Source organism: Balaenoptera musculus, chromosome 2 (assembly GCF_009873245.2).
Source record: "Balaenoptera musculus isolate JJ_BM4_2016_0621 chromosome 2, mBalMus1.pri.v3, whole genome shotgun sequence".
Taxonomy (NCBI): Eukaryota; Metazoa; Chordata; class Mammalia; order Artiodactyla; family Balaenopteridae; genus Balaenoptera; species Balaenoptera musculus.
The window spans coordinates 167,891,482-167,907,005 of NC_045786.1; the positions used below are offsets into that span (position 1 = coordinate 167,891,482).

Genomic DNA, 15,524 nt, shown 5'->3' on the forward strand with positions numbered 1-15,524 from the left:
AAGGACGGACTCCGAGGCTATAGACCACATTTCCCAGAAGCCCACGGGGGCAGAGAGACCGGGATCTCGCTTTGCCAGTAAAAGACTCCATTTCCCAGCATGCAGTGGGAGCGCCGGCCCGCGGCTCCAGGCGTTTCTGGGGAGGTGGAGGGGGCCGGCGTGGGCTCCGCCCTGCTCCTCGCTGTCCCGCTCGCCCCGCCTCTTCCGCTCGCCTGAGCCAATGGGAAGGCCGCATACTGCGGGGTGTGATGGGGCCGGAGCCGCTGAAGAGTTGCGAGTCGGCAAAAGCGGCGGGAAGTTCGTATTGAGCAGCTGGCGACGGGTCTGCGGCTCGGGGTAGGCCGGCCACGCGCCGAGCGGAGGGGGCGGCCGGGAACTGGGCTGGCGCGGGGCGGCCGGGCGGCCGTGACCTTGGGCGGCGCAGTGGGCTGCGGACGGCGCGCCGCTGGCGTCCTCTCCCGCCGTGGCTCCCTCAGGCCCCGCTGCGGCCCTGGGCTGCCTGCACCGGCCAGGCCGGTTCCCCAGGCTCAGTTCCCGGTTCTGGACGGCATGTAGGCTGGTCCTACTTGCACCGCATCCTGGTTGCTCGGGCTGGGTCTGGGAGATGACCTCTGTAGGCCAGCCTGGACCGCCGGGCTCCCTCCGCCGTCTTGGAGCTCACCCTCTTCAGAGGAAACGGAATGGAAGCAAATATGACATTTTGCAGATGCTGAAAAGCTCCCTTAAAATGAGGACAGGCGACTGTGGGCCAGAGTGGTGGGGGTGAGGGAGGGCATCTCAGGGGAGGTGACGTTGGTCTTGAGATCCGAGATGGGGGAAGGAGCCTGCTCCCCGGAGGATAGCGTTCCAGGCCTTTCTAACCTGTCAGTGTCCGGCTGAGGCCGGGTGAGGGCTTGCACTTAAGCGCAGGGTTCAAGGCGGTGGAGCTCCGAGGGGAGTTATTTTCGCATCCTTCTGACAGTTGTCGTTTGTTGTCTCTCCGTAGCTGCAGGGTGGCACCCTTTGCTGATGCAGCTGTATTCAAGGGCAGCAAATAGTTTTTCCTTCTGTCGAAATAATTTTTGGCTCCGGTCTTAAAACTCATAGGTGATTTATTTAAATTCGACGAACAGCACCAGAGTCGCTGGGTTGAGAGAGAGAGGAAGGGAAAGCAGACACTAGGTTCCTACTGAGGCCACCCATTTTTCTAACTTGTTTTCTATCAAGTCACCCATTTTTTCCCCCCCTTTGCTTTGTATTGATTCTTCCTTTCCCTTCCCCGTCTCGCCTTCTTGGAACAACTTGGAAATACCAGATTTGCTCTTGGGAGGGTGGTGGTTTCAGGGAACTGTCAAAGAGTCTCATTAATTATTATTTTTTCTTTTCTTTTCTTTTTTTTAAACTGCAGTTGCCCGTCTGTGGAGTCTGAAATTTGCAAGAGTTAAAAAAAAATGTAGGGCAGCATTTGTTTTTAAGAGTTCAGAATAAAGGCACCTTATTTTCCATGACATGCTGAGTGTGATACTTTTGGGGAGAATTTAATCTACAATTTTAAAGTAGTTTCAGAGGAGGGGCAGGGGTTCTTTATATAAGCATCTTATTCAAATTATGTTTGTGCTGTTCAAAGTGGCCTGTAGCAATTGGAATTAAATTTCTGGGTAGATAAGGTGATGTTCATCAGCTACCTGTGGAAGGGAATGCAACTTAAGTTGTCAGTTAACACTAGCTTCTGCCGAAGCTGCCACAGGTGCTATTCTCTGTGCATCTCAACATTGCTGATCAGATTCTGAGTTAATATGGTAACACAACTTGAACCCAATGACAGTAAACTTGTGTTAAGCATTACTGTCCGTTTAGTACTAGTATCTAGTGCAAATATCAGGTTTAGAGTGTAATGGCTTCTTAATGTTCAGCGCTGCAAAAAACGCGAGAGGATATTTGTTAAACAAATGAGAAAATGGAGGAATGTGTCAAGCACAGAACCTGGCATATAGTAAGTTAGTTAGTGCCCAGGAAATGGTTTTATGGAAAGCTTATGCTAAGTTTTATTCCAGGATGCAAGTGTATATTTTAAAAATAACAGTAGTGCATTCAAAATGTTGACAGACCCTAAAATTAAATTTCTTAAATAGGCCAGCTTTTTTTTTTTTAATTTGAGAACTAATGTGAAATAATAATAAATACATAAGTGAATGTCCCAGATGTCTAGGAAAGAAAAACAAGATTTTTATTTTGACAGCTATATGTTTTTTTTTTCCTTAAAGCCATCCCTAAGAAGATATAATGTGCTATGAATAGAATTTTGATTTAAAAAATGAAACTTTGAAAGTATTTTTGATCTGATAAACAAAACTTACTGGAAATGAGGCAAAGCTTAAAAATTTACCTTATATCAAACGAAGAAGGATGACTCCTGAATTTATGCAAGTGTGCAAATGTTGATATCTCCATGTATCAGGCACTGAACCTAACGGAAAGTAAATGCTACCTCTGTGTGTGAGTGAGGCTTTCCTGGAAATTGGTCTTGATGGGTTTTAAGAATGATGGGTAACTGAATAGGCCTGGAGAATATTTTTCAGACTGGTAGGACATTTTACCTGTTTGCCGAGGTTATTTTTCAGAGTGAGCAGAGGTGGACTCATTTATTCACCAGATGTCACGTGGCTGCTGTACGTCAGGAACTGTGCTGGGTGCAGAGTCTGTTCTTGCTATTGTAGCGTTTCGTCGAAGCGGGTTTTCTTTGAAATTAATAGAGGTCATTCTTTTTGACTTCGCTTGTCCGGCCACCACCACACAAGGAGTCAAATGTGTGTGGCACACTTGGAAAACTACACTCTTAGTGATAAAATGTAGGAAATACGGAACTTTTAATAAGGGTGTAGTATTTAGAAAGGGGATAGAATCCTGACAAAGCATTTAGCTAGGTGGTGTAACCAAGATGTGTTTATACTCTAGGGCATGTTTGGCCCTTTTGACCCGAATTCCTGTGAATATGTTCGTACTTGCCATTAGAAAGATGTAAAGAGGGCTGTGCCCTTTAATATCTTGTCCCCTTAACTTCTGAATGATATTTAAGTACCTAACATTCTGAGGTGGTGGTTTTGAAATAATATCATGCACTTGCCCAATTGTTCCTGCTCCATCTCTCCCAATGGCGTCTTAAATCTTTACACTCAAACTCGAGCACATTCTGCTCTTTTTCTGGATGACATATGGACAACACTTGATGAAAGAAAAGCTCTCTAGAGAGTCTGGAGAGGTATTAAGTCTGCCCTTCCCCCCATAATTACAATTTGATTTTTAATATTCACCAGTAAATACTAATGACAAGAAACTACTTCTAGTAACATTGGTGAGTAAATTTATGAAGAATTTTAGGGACTTCCCTCGTGGTCCAGTGGTTAAGACTCTATGCGTCCAATGCAGGGGGCACAGGTTCGATCCCTGGTCAGGGAAGTTCTGCATGCTGTGCGGTGAGGCCAAAAAAAAAAAAAAAAAAAGGGAATTTTATTAGCCACAACATTTTTGTCAGCTTGGTTTGAATTGTATTATTTATTTAGTCTTAGTGTAGGTACATGGATTTTGATGATTCTTTGCAATAACGCCTATCTCTCCAAGGGATAGAAACCAGTACTCTCAGATTTGAAAATTATATAGATGCTGTCCACACTGGCCAATATTTAGGATAAATATTAAATATATACACATACTAAAATGTTTATCAGTAAGCCACATATATTAAGTGGGAAGATACACTAGATGGAAGTCATGTAATTAAGTTGCAAGGTTATTAATTTGAGATTTGACAATGTTCTATCATATTGTAAGGACACATTTGTCTTAATGGAGCTCAATATCCAGAACTACATAGTTGGTCCTGAAAGGGACTGGAAGAGAACCGGAAAGTCAGTGGGCACGAGGGCAGCACCATCCCACTCTTTTCACGGCTTTATAGTTTCTTTCTGTGCATTTATTTTGTTTTCTCTGCAGACTGGCAGACTTATTGCTGTTTACATTTGGGATAGATATGTCTGCTTCAGATCTAGCTCCTTGTTTCAAGAATCCCAAAGAGACTCCATTATCTATCTAATTGTCAATTATATCCAAAATTTTAAAAAAAGTCATGAAGTCAGGAATCTTATGGCTAAGATAACTACGGCTTTATTTCAGATTAATTGCTTTCCTCAGATTGTCTTACCAAGTAACAGCTGAACAAACCGCCATTGTTGATACTGTGTATAAATGCATTGTGATCACATTGTGTGTTAGAAAGTGCTGTTAAGCCTTTAGTCTTCATAGACTGCGTCAGGAACATAGAGAAACAAACTTTGCTGTTTGTATTGGCCGTGTTGCTTTTGTTCCACTTCTTATTGCAGCTTATTATGTAATATGGCAACTATCAACATACAGATTATATCTAATTATACATTCTTCATTAGAGGTAATAAAGAAGAAGTCTTTTTTTGGGAATCAGGAAAAAAAGTTTTAAAAATTCATTTAAAAAATACTAAGGTCAGGTTATAACATTTAAGAGACTTAATCTTACTTGTTTTACAGGCTTTTAGAAAGCATTGTAGAAATTGTGACTTCCAAATTTTCATTACCTCATGTGTTGCTGCACATGTAAAATGGTACAGCCACTCTGGGAATTCGTTTGGCAGTTTCTTAAAAAGTTAAACATACTCCAAACACATGACCCAGCAATTGCACCCCTGGGCATTTATCCTCGGAAAATAGAAACTTACGTTCACACAAAGACCTGTATGTGAATGTTCCTAGCGGCTTTGTTTATAATAGCCAAAACTCAGAGACAACCCAACGTGTCCTTCGGTGGGTAAATGGTCAAATAAAATGTGGTATAGCCATATAGTGGAACACCACTCATAACAAAAAGGAACAAACTACTGACACCAGCAACAATTTGGATAGAGCTTTAGGGCATAGTACTGAGTGAAAAAAGCCAACCTCAAAAGGTTGTGTGATTAGAATTCCATTATATAGCATTCTCAAAATGATAAAATTATAGAAATGGAGAAGAGATCAGTTTTGCTAAGGTGAGGGCTGGGGGGTATGGTGTGACTATAGAGGAGGAGCATGAGGGAGTTTCTTTGGGATGATTGAACAGTTGTATGTCCTGGTTATTGTGACGGTTATAAGAATCTTTATAGGTGATGAAATGTCACAGGACCATACACGTGTGTGTATGTGCACACACACACACACACACACACACACACACACACAGTGTAAAAACTGAAATTTGAGTAAGTACTTTTATTACTAACACTATCAATGTCAGTTTCCTAGTTTTGATCATTGTATTATGCTCGTCCTTTGTATGCTTTGCCACATAATATTCATCCATTGAAGGACGTGGTTTGTCTAGTTTTTGGCTATTACAAATAAAGCTGCTATGAGCACTCATGTACCGGTTTTAGTATGAAGATAAGTTTTCATTTTTCTAGGATAAATACTCCAGTGCAACTGTTGGGTTGTAGGGGTAAGTGTGTGTTTAAACTGTTAAGAAACTACAAACTTTCCCAGAGCTGTACCATTTTACAGTCTTATCATCACTATATGAGAGATCAATTTCTCCACATCTTTACCAGCATTTGGTGTTAGCAGTATTTTTTATGTTAGCCATTTTAATAGGGGTGTATTGGTATTTCATAATGGCTTTAATTTGCATTTTCCTAATGGCTAATGATGTTGAACATCTTTACACGTGCTTATTTGCCATTTGAAGGGTTTCAGAAAAAGCCTCTCCCAAATGTGCCGTTATGGCATGCAGATTATCTTAAGCCAAAGACAGTGGAGACCCAAAAGACTCAAGAGCTTTTTACCTCCACCTCAACTGCCAAATGAATTTAGATAGGGAGCCTGGCTCAGAGAGAGCTATTACCAGAGATAACTTTTATCTGAAAGACCTATCTGTTTGGCATCTAATAACAAAACATCTGATCTTATTGTCTGAATTACCTTCCTCCCCTTTGAAGTCCCAGGCCCCTGTCCCCTTCCTTAGCTCAGGATGGTATATTAGCCTCAACTGCCCAACTTACCCTTGGGTCCCATATTTTTATGGAGGTGTAATTAAATTTGTTTTTCTCCTGCTAATCTGTCATATGTCAATTTAGTTAATATACCAGCCAAAAGAACCTACAATAGTAGTGGAAAACTTTTTTTCACTCCCACACATTCATATCTCATTTGGTGATTTGTCTGTTCAAATCTTTTGCACATTTTCTAATTTGTTTTCTTATTGTTGAGTTTAGAGTATCCTTTATATATTCTGAATACAAGTCCTTTGCCAGATACGTGATTTGTATATATATTCTCTCAGTCTGTGGCTTGTCTTTTCATTCTCTTACAGTGTCTTCTGCAGCACAAAAGGTTTTAATGTTGATGAAGTTCAACTTACCGACGTATGGATCGCTTTTGGTGTCATGCATGTCTCAGAACTCTTTACCAAACCCTAGGTCAAGTAGATGTTCCAAGTTTTCTTCTGTTTTACAATTTTATGTCTTACATTTAGATCAGTGAATCCATTTGGGGTTAATTTTTGCAGAGGGTTTGACGTTTAGGTCTTGGTTCTCTTTTTTTTTTTCTTTTCTTTTGTCTATGGATGTCCAACTGTTCCAAACCATTTGTTGAAAAGACTACCCTTTCTTCATTGAATCATTTTTTTTAACCTTTATCAAAAATCAGCTGGCTGTACACTGTAAACTGCATACAAAATGAAGATAGGAGGAAATGAGTAAGCAAGTAAGGATGAAAATTAATACAGATTTATGAAGGTGTATGAAGGTATGAAGACTCATGCCTTAAGTCTTGAAAAAAATTTATGTATAGATTTGAGAGGAAGTGGGAAAACATTTTAGAGAATAGCACGAGCAAAGTTAGGTCCTAGAGAAAATAAGTAAGAACTGGCTGTTCTGGGGAGTCATGGGAGTGAAGGGGAGGATAGTTGGTTCATGAGTCTAGAAAACTGCTGGCCAGTTTATAATCAGTTTCATTGGCCAATAGAATGTACTGTGGGTTCTTGAGCAGGAAAAATGATATGGGAGAGATGGTCTTCAAGAGAAGTTGTTTTAGGGGCACGTATAGCAGTACACAAATAGGTTGGTAGGAAGAACAGGTTATAGCCATGACCCTGAACTTGACTTAGTACTTGGTGTTACAGACGTCTACCACAAAGCCAAAACAGTGGTGTCACTTTATAACAATAAGTCCTTTGTATTTCCTAGAAGAATAATGGTAGATTTCAGACTTTTGCCACTGTCCTCAGTGATGGATACTGGGAACTCTGCTGGACTTTCAAACTCCTTCATTTTAATGCTTCTTTTAGTAAATTGTACATGTGGCTCATTGTTGATGTGGGTGACATTTCTTATCAGGCCTAAAAAGGGTCCAAGGGGTGAGCAACTGAAATGATAAAAACATAAAGAGTTGATAAATTGGTCCAATGAGGAAAAGTTAATGGAATCACTTTTATTTATCATGGCTAAGAGGAGACTCAGGGGTTATTTAATCAGTATGTCCTGATACTTGTATATGAAGAACCACATGGAGAATGATGATGACCAGCTGTTCTTCAAAATCACCGAGGACTGAACAAGGACAAACAGCTCAAATTGCAGCATTAGAGTTTTAGTCTGAGGGAAGAATTTCCAAGCAATAAGAATGTTAGATACTTCATGGCAGTGATCCAAAGGATCTTTAGAGATAGAATAAGAACCTAGATGTAGTTTAGGAACATTTTGCTTATAGTCAGGGGGATGTGATACGTGACAGCCCCCGAGTCCTAATTTATTAATTTGTGACCCAAAACACTCAGTTTCTGTTTTCTTAACATCCACTTCCCGTTCTTGATTTCTTTCCCTGAAGAAATTATATTTCTTTTTCTGTTCACCTTTGGGAATCTCATTTGGTTTCTGCCTTCTTTTGTGCATTTAAAAGATTATCTTGGATGTAGATTAGACTTCTGTCATTTAAAAAATAGCCACTTAACAAATAGAACTTATTTAATGTCAAACTACTAAATATCCATGCATTTCTACTTTTTAATTTAGAACATGGAAAGCCATATCATTCCATTTTTATAAAACATCAATGATGACTTGTTGAGCAAAGGATTTTACTGCATAAGAGATTACCGTGACGTGTATTAATGAAAGATCGGCAGTGTGAAAAGCTTTAGTGCAATCACTTATTTGCCTTCAAAGCACTTTTTCTGTTTGATTTAATTTCCTTAGTCTGATTCTTTTCCACAAGTCTAGATCTTTTTTCCACTGAAATGTTCAGATTGACCAAGACTGTTTTACTCGTGATTGCAACCCTTCAGTATTAAAGCGGAGTTTTTTGTTTTTGGTTTTTTTTTCCCTGCAGAAGAGCAAGCTCTTACAGTGCTATGCAAGCTGCCCATTTAAAACTATCATTGCTTGGCACCTATGCCCTAGTGACAGTTTGACCAACATGTGAGCAGGCACACTGCCATCCTGACAGATGGGCTTGCGTAGAGGCAGCCAAGAAACCATGTATCTGCATCTAGTGTATTTGTTAAGGGCAGGATTCCCAGCCGGGGATGTTCAAACGTCTGTCCATCCTGCGCTTTCACGCCTATGGATAAAGGGATGTCATCATTAATCTCAGCTTCTGACTGAGAGTCCATGGGTATATAAGAGCTTCTTGGCTCTTACAAAAGTAGGCAGTTGGGGACAATCAGTATAATTGATCTCTCCTTCATCACTGGACTACTTCAAATAATCCTTTCCTCTTTCTCCCAGCCAACTAGGTTTGCAGTGAGTACAAACCTGTTCAGACATTGTCCTGATACTTCTAGAATATGTGCTGTTTCATTTGTTTTCTAGAGTACGAAAGCTTTGAAGTCATTAGTATTTATGGTTGGGACAGTGATGTACGTAATTGGAATCAGGTAGATCTGAGTTCAAAGATTGACAGCTGTATGATATCAGGGCAACCTAATTTTACCGTCACATCAAGGTGAAATAGTAGCTATTTCATAGGTGGTTTTGAGAATGACCTGTGAAATATGTACAGTGAATCACGTGGTATCATGTCTGGTCCACTGTACGTGTTCAGTAAGTGTTTATCATCATCACTGTAACATGCCTGAGGGTATTTTTCTCTGGAAAGTTATCAAAACAGAAAATCTTTATTCCACTCATTTCCCTCCATTCTTGAAAGTCATGTATTGGATATCATCACATTGTCTGGTCTATAATGGAATGCCTCCGAGGACAGGGAGCTCACTACTTCTATAACAGGGTTTTTCAACCATGTGACTGGTGACATTTTAGATGGGTTGTTCTTTGTTGTAGGGGACTGTTCTCTGAATTGTTGGGTGTTTAGCATCCCTGGCCAGGGAGGCAAAATTGTCCCTGTTCTTAATAAAGTTTTGACTGTTAGTAAGTTCTTTCTTAGATTGAGTGGAAGTCTACTTTCTTATTTCTCCCACCCAATCCTGTCTTTTGGAGACACGTAGGACAAGCTGAATTCCTGTTCCACGTAATGGTTTTTCAAATACTCAAAGACCGTCATCTAGTCTCCTTAGTCTTTTTGAGTTGAAACACCTCCATCTAGTTCATTAACTGTTCCTTACAAGGCATGATTTCATGTCACTTCACCACATTGGTGACTTTCCTTTGATTTAATCCCCTGTTTAAACTGTACTGCTTAAAATTGAATGCAGTACTCCAGGCAGGGCTTGATTAGTAAAAAATTGAGTTGCATCTCTTGTTTTAGATACAACACTTTTCTTCTATTAGGCTAGGAAAAAATATTGCCTTTCTTCTACATACTACATTTTTATTATCAGCTATATCCTTTTGATAACCACATCATAGTTGAACCTAGAGTTGAATTAAACCCCTAGATCTGTTTAAGCCATATCTTCTTCATTCTGTTTTTATGCATTAGTTTTGGTGCTCAAGCATGAGAACTTATGTTTATCCTGTTAAATTTTTCTTTTTTAATTTAGCTAATTGCAATCCCAATTCTTGGTCAACTGTGAAGTTTCTAGTTCAAAAGAACAAGTAGGTGATGAGATGCTGTCAAATGAAATTGAAAATACAGGAGAAAGGTGTGTGTGTTTGTGCGTGTGCACGTCTATGAAAGGGGAACTGGGGACGGAAGCCTGAGGAATCCCAATATTAAGAGGCAGCTGGACACAAAGGAGGCAACAAAGGAGACCAGGAAGGGGTGGGCAGAAAGGTAGGATGGAAATGAGAAGAGTATCTTGGAAGCCAGAGTGACTGTGTGTTGAGTACTGGGGTAGGTACTTGAATACAAAATGAATAGGACATTGTCTCTGCTTTCTGCTTCTGTTTTTATTTGCCCCATGGTTTAACTGTTCAGTTAATGGCATTACCTAGTCAATTATGCCTGAAAACTTAGAGTCATTCTTTATTTTGCCTTCATACCCTTAACTGTTAGGTTACCAAGTTCTACTGATTCAAAAAAATACATAGTGGAAAGAGTGCATAAATCTTAGCTAGCTCAATGATTTTTTTTTCTTTTTTTTTAACATAGTGAACACACTATAATTACCACCAAGATCAAGACATTTGCTATTCTAGCACTCCAGAAGTCTCTATTGTGTCCCTTTCTAGTAATTATTCCCACCCTGGAAACCACTCGTCTGACTTCTATAACTATAGCTTAGTTTTGCCTGGTTTTGAACTTATATGTACATGGAATTATATTATGTACTCCTTTTAACCAGGCTTCTTTTATTCAACATCGTATCTGAGATTCATCCATGTTGTTGCATATAGTATGTTGTGTGTGTATGTGTTTTTTTTTTAACAGCTCTGTAGTTCTGGTTTCTATTATTGCATAATACATTAGTTTTGGTTATTGATTACTACATAACATAGCACTCCAAACTTAGTTGGGGTTAAACAACAACCATATTAATTTTTTATTTTTTATACATTTATTTATTTATTTTTGGCTGCGTTGGCTCTTCGTTGCTGCACGGACTTCTCATTGCGGTGGCTTCTCTTGTTGTGGAGCACGGCCTCTAGGCGCGCAGGCTTCAGTAGTTGAGGCACGTGGGCTCAGTAGTTGTGGCTCGTGGGCTCTAGAGCACAAGCTCAGTAGTTGTGGCGCATGGGCTTAGTTGCTCCGCGGCATGTGGGATCTTCCCGGACCAGGGCTTGAACCCGTGTCCCCTGCATTGGCAGGTGGACTCTTAACCACTGCGCCACCAGGGAAGTCCTCATCTAGGATTGTTGATCAGAGCACCTAATTTGTTTTTTTGTTTTTTTTTTTTGAAAGTGGCTATTTTATTTTTCCAGTGGTATATCTAAAACAGTTTGAATGGAATCAGAAACTTCTACTTGAAACTTGCTTTGCTTCTTTGCCACTTTTGAGTCCATGGTGGACTGTTTGGATAGTGTTCAGATTTTGCTGCTGAAAAGGCTGTAATGGGGTTGATGATCATATATAACCAGAGGAAGGTCAATGTTTGTTTCCAGAAGCAGAGATTCCTTTGAGAAGGAGAGGAGGTTTAGGAAATGTCCAGTGAGCACAGTCTCTCTGGTATTGGATAAAATCGCAACAATTTGGAGATGAGCTCCTGCATCCTCATTCTGGGCCCTTGTAATAAGAAACCAAGCTTAAATTGGACATTGCATGTGTAGGGCCCTAGGTTGGTGTTATATTTATCTTCTTCAGTGCATATTCTTCCTCTTCTGTTTTGGGACTAAGTTTTATCACCTTATCACTAGTATAGTGGTTGCTATAAAGGTGGCTGTGCCCTGGTTGCAGATTCTCCACGAGGCTTTGGCTCTTCAAGCACGTTGGCTGGGTTCCCAGAGGAAGCTTCCCGAGAGTGACTCATCCTCGGAAGTCACATAACATCACTTCCACTATACTCTATTGGTTGAAATAGACACAAGCCTGCCTGGATTCAAGGGGAAGGAACTTAGACCTCACATCTTTATGGAAGGTGTGTCAAAAAATTTGTGACCATTTTTAAAAACCACCACAAATTATGGACCACAATTGATCCATTCTGTTGTAGATGGATATTTGAATAGTTTCTACTTTGGAGCAGTTAATGAATAATGCTGCTGTAAACATTCTTGTTCATATCTCTTGCTTCATATATATATTCATTTTAGTCGAGTGTAGATCTAAGAGCAGAGTTGCGAGTCATAGTGCATATGTATCTTTAGCTTTAATAGGTAGTTACTCCCAAACAATTGTCCAAAATGATTGTCCCAGTTCATATTCCTACCAGCAAACTGAGAGTTCCCATTGCTCTGCAACTTCACTTCCACTTGGTACTGTCATTTAAACATTAAAAAAAATTTTTTTAACCATTCTGTGGTTGTGTTGATTTCATTGTGGTTTAATTGGCATTTCCCTGATAACTAGTGACTTGAGCACGTTTTCATATGCTATTAGCCTTTTAGGTATCCTGTGTTGTAAAGTGCCTGTTCCAAGGCTTTTGCCCATTTTTAACAAACTGGGTTGTCTTTTTTCTTATTGAAATGTTGGAGTTTTGTATATTCTGGATATGAATCCTTTGTTGAAAATATGAATTGTAAAAATCTCTTTCCATCTATGACTTGCCATTTCACTCTTGTGTCTTGTTGATGAACTGAAATTCTAAATTTTAATCAATTTCAGTTTACCCATCTTTTCCTTTATGGCTAGTGTTTTCTGTGTCTTGTTTAAAAAGTTTTTGCTGCTCTGTGGTCATGAAGATATTTTCTTATGTTATCTTCAAGACGTTTTATCATCTTACCTTTCACATTTAGGTCTCAGTTTTCAGGAGTTGATTTTTGTGTGTTGTGAGGTAAGGGTCAAGGTTCCCTTTTTCCCCATATGCTTACCTATACGAGTAGTAGCAGGTAGCACTGGGTCAGGTGAACACCAGACTGGGAGTTAGGGTCCCTGTATTCTCAGCCTTAATCTACCTTTAATGCACCTTCTGAACTTGGGCATGTTATTAAACCCTTGTGGCCTCAGCTTCACCTGCAAAATGAAGGATTTGAATGAAATGTTTTCTGATTTTCATCCTGGCTCTAGTTTGTTAGATTATTCTCCCTAGTTTACAGTTTTATTTAGGCCTAGCAGAATCTTCTTGGAACTCGTTTCTGTTATCTGATGTGTTCTTGATCTCTCCCAGCTGTATGTTATCACCAGTGATGATGAGTATGCCATCTAGATTGTCATCTAAGCTACTGATGAAAGAGCTTTCTTGATCACGGTGGCAAGTCCTCGCCCCCGCACATGTTCTTCTGATCTTCTCTGTCCCTTGCCAGGAGCTCATCGTTCTGTTTTAGTAAGCCATGGCTCAGGACACCAATTCCATTTTTGAATGTCATATACATGTACTATTCATTTCGCTTATCCTTTCCTTCAGTTTCCTGCTTGAACTTCTGAGAATCACAGATAACAATGCAGAGTTTCAGGAATCAGCAGAAGTCATTCATGATCAAATGAGTTCTAGTCTCAGTGAGTTCTCTCTCACGTTGCATGTGTGCTCTGCAAAGTGGCATATCCTCCACGTGGCTGCATGCTGTACTTGTGCTCTTCAGTGGAGTAGTCCGTGAACCACACTGGCAACATGACAAAGTGCACCCTTTGCTGGTTCCTCTGTGTTCTTAGTAGCCTGCGTTGGGGTGATTTCTACCCTTCTTTCAGAAGGTATAGTTTCTTTACACAGAATGTCATAACTTCAGGATAGCTATTGTTCCTTCCTTTGTCATTGATATCACATTTTCCCCTCTCATTAATCTTTTTTTAAAAAATAAGCTTTATTGAGATACAGTTCGTTTATCATACAGTTCACTCATTTAAAAGGTATTGTTCAGTGTTAGTATATTCACAGGACTGTAGCCATAATCTAATTTTAGAATATTTTCATCAACCCTGAGAGAACTCCCCTACCAAGTAGCAGTCACTCTCCATTTTCTGCCATCACCCACTGCCCCCCGGCCCCCAGAGCCCTAAGAAACGACTTATCCGCTTTTGTCTCTATAAATTTACCTATTCTCGAAATTTTACATAATTGGAGTCATACAATATGCGGTCTTTTGTGACTAGCTTCTTTCACTTAGTATGTTTTTAAGGTTCATCCATGTTGTAGCATGAATCAGTGCTTCGTTTCTTTTTATTGCTGAATAAAATCCCAGCGTGTGGGTATGTCACATTTTATTTATCCACTCATCCGTCGAAGGACATTTGAGTTGTTTCCACTTTTGGACTATTATGAGTAATGCTGCTGTCTGTGAACATTTATGCACAAGTTTTTGTGTGGACATACGTTTTCATTTCTCTTGAGAATATACGTACCAGTGGAATTGCTGGGTCATGTGGTAACTCTGTGTTTAACTTTTTTTTAGGAACTGCCAAACTGTTTTCCAAAGTGACTGCACCATTTTACATTTTCAGTAGCAATGAAGATCTCTCCAAATCTTCCCCAGTACTTGTGGTTTTCTGTCTTTTTGTTTATACCCATGGTAGCGTGTGTGAAGTGGTATCTCTTTGCGGTTTTGATCTTTATGTCTCTTAATGACCAGTGAGGTCGAGCATATTTTTGTGTGCTTATCGGCCAGTTGTTTATCTGTTTTGAGAAGTGTCTATTCAGATCCTTTGTCCATTTTTAAATTGGGTTGCCTTTTTATTATTGAGTTCAGTAACCTTTTAATGTTCACTTTGATTTATTTTCAACTAGAAACATGTTTTTCCTTGGTTTTCCTTCCTTTGTTTTTCTTCCGTTTTGTTCAGGGCCCATTCATTCTTTCTATAATGAGCAGGAGGGTTGAGAGTATTCTCAAGCCCTTTTGCATTCTCTTGGCAGCAGCCTCCATTGGCAAAACACATAACTGTGGAATACCTTAGACGGGAAAATGTACATCTGCTAGTTATTGGAATAGATCCTTTTGTAGTCTCATAATGGTACTATTTTTATACATTATTTTCTTAACTTTTTTCATATATTCTGCAGTGGTTTATCACATCAAGGTTTTTCATCTGAATTTTTGTCAACATTTTGTATTAGTAAAACAACAACTAAAAACTTTTTTCTGAAGAGCTTTACATCAGTTATTTATTTAATTATTTTGTCCTCTTGATCATTGGAAGTCATCCTTCTTTTTATTTAATAGTTAGGCTGTGTATTTATAGTAACATTGAATATGTCTCTGTTTTGTCTTTTATACTCTTTTTATGACATTTACATTATTAGTCATTAAAGCAAATATTTTACCACCTTAAGACGTTTCATTTTGCAAATGATTCTGCAGTATGCACACTCTCAATACTTGGAAGTTAATTAGCAAAAACGGCATTTTTGCAAAAATTACACTTGCCATACATATTTTTTGAATCTTGGCCCTGTTAACTTACCTGTCCACGGTTGTGAGGCAAGGAAAATATCCAGCACTATTGGGGTCGAGTAAGAGGGACATGGTGGTCAACTTGAAGGGCTTCATTGTCTAGTGCAAAAGAAAAAGGAGAAGGGCGGCCCTGGCACTCAGAAGCTGGCCTGGTGTCACCGCTAGGCCACG

General features: G+C 39.7%; 1 protein-coding gene across 3 annotated transcripts in view; it reads left to right on the forward strand.

Moving 5' to 3' along the window:
* The first annotated feature begins 216 nt into the window (after positions 1-216).
* Positions 217-15,524, forward strand: part of VRK1 (VRK serine/threonine kinase 1) — a 78,154-nt gene continuing 62,846 nt past the window's right edge. For 2 of the 3 annotated variants that reach the window (XM_036839720.1, XM_036839702.1), the window contains exon 1: positions 231-336. The gene's annotated coding sequence lies outside the window, so the exon portion shown is untranslated. Of the gene's footprint in view, positions 337-15,524 lie in introns of all 3 variants that reach the window. The other variant, XM_036839711.1, reaches the window with a different exon arrangement.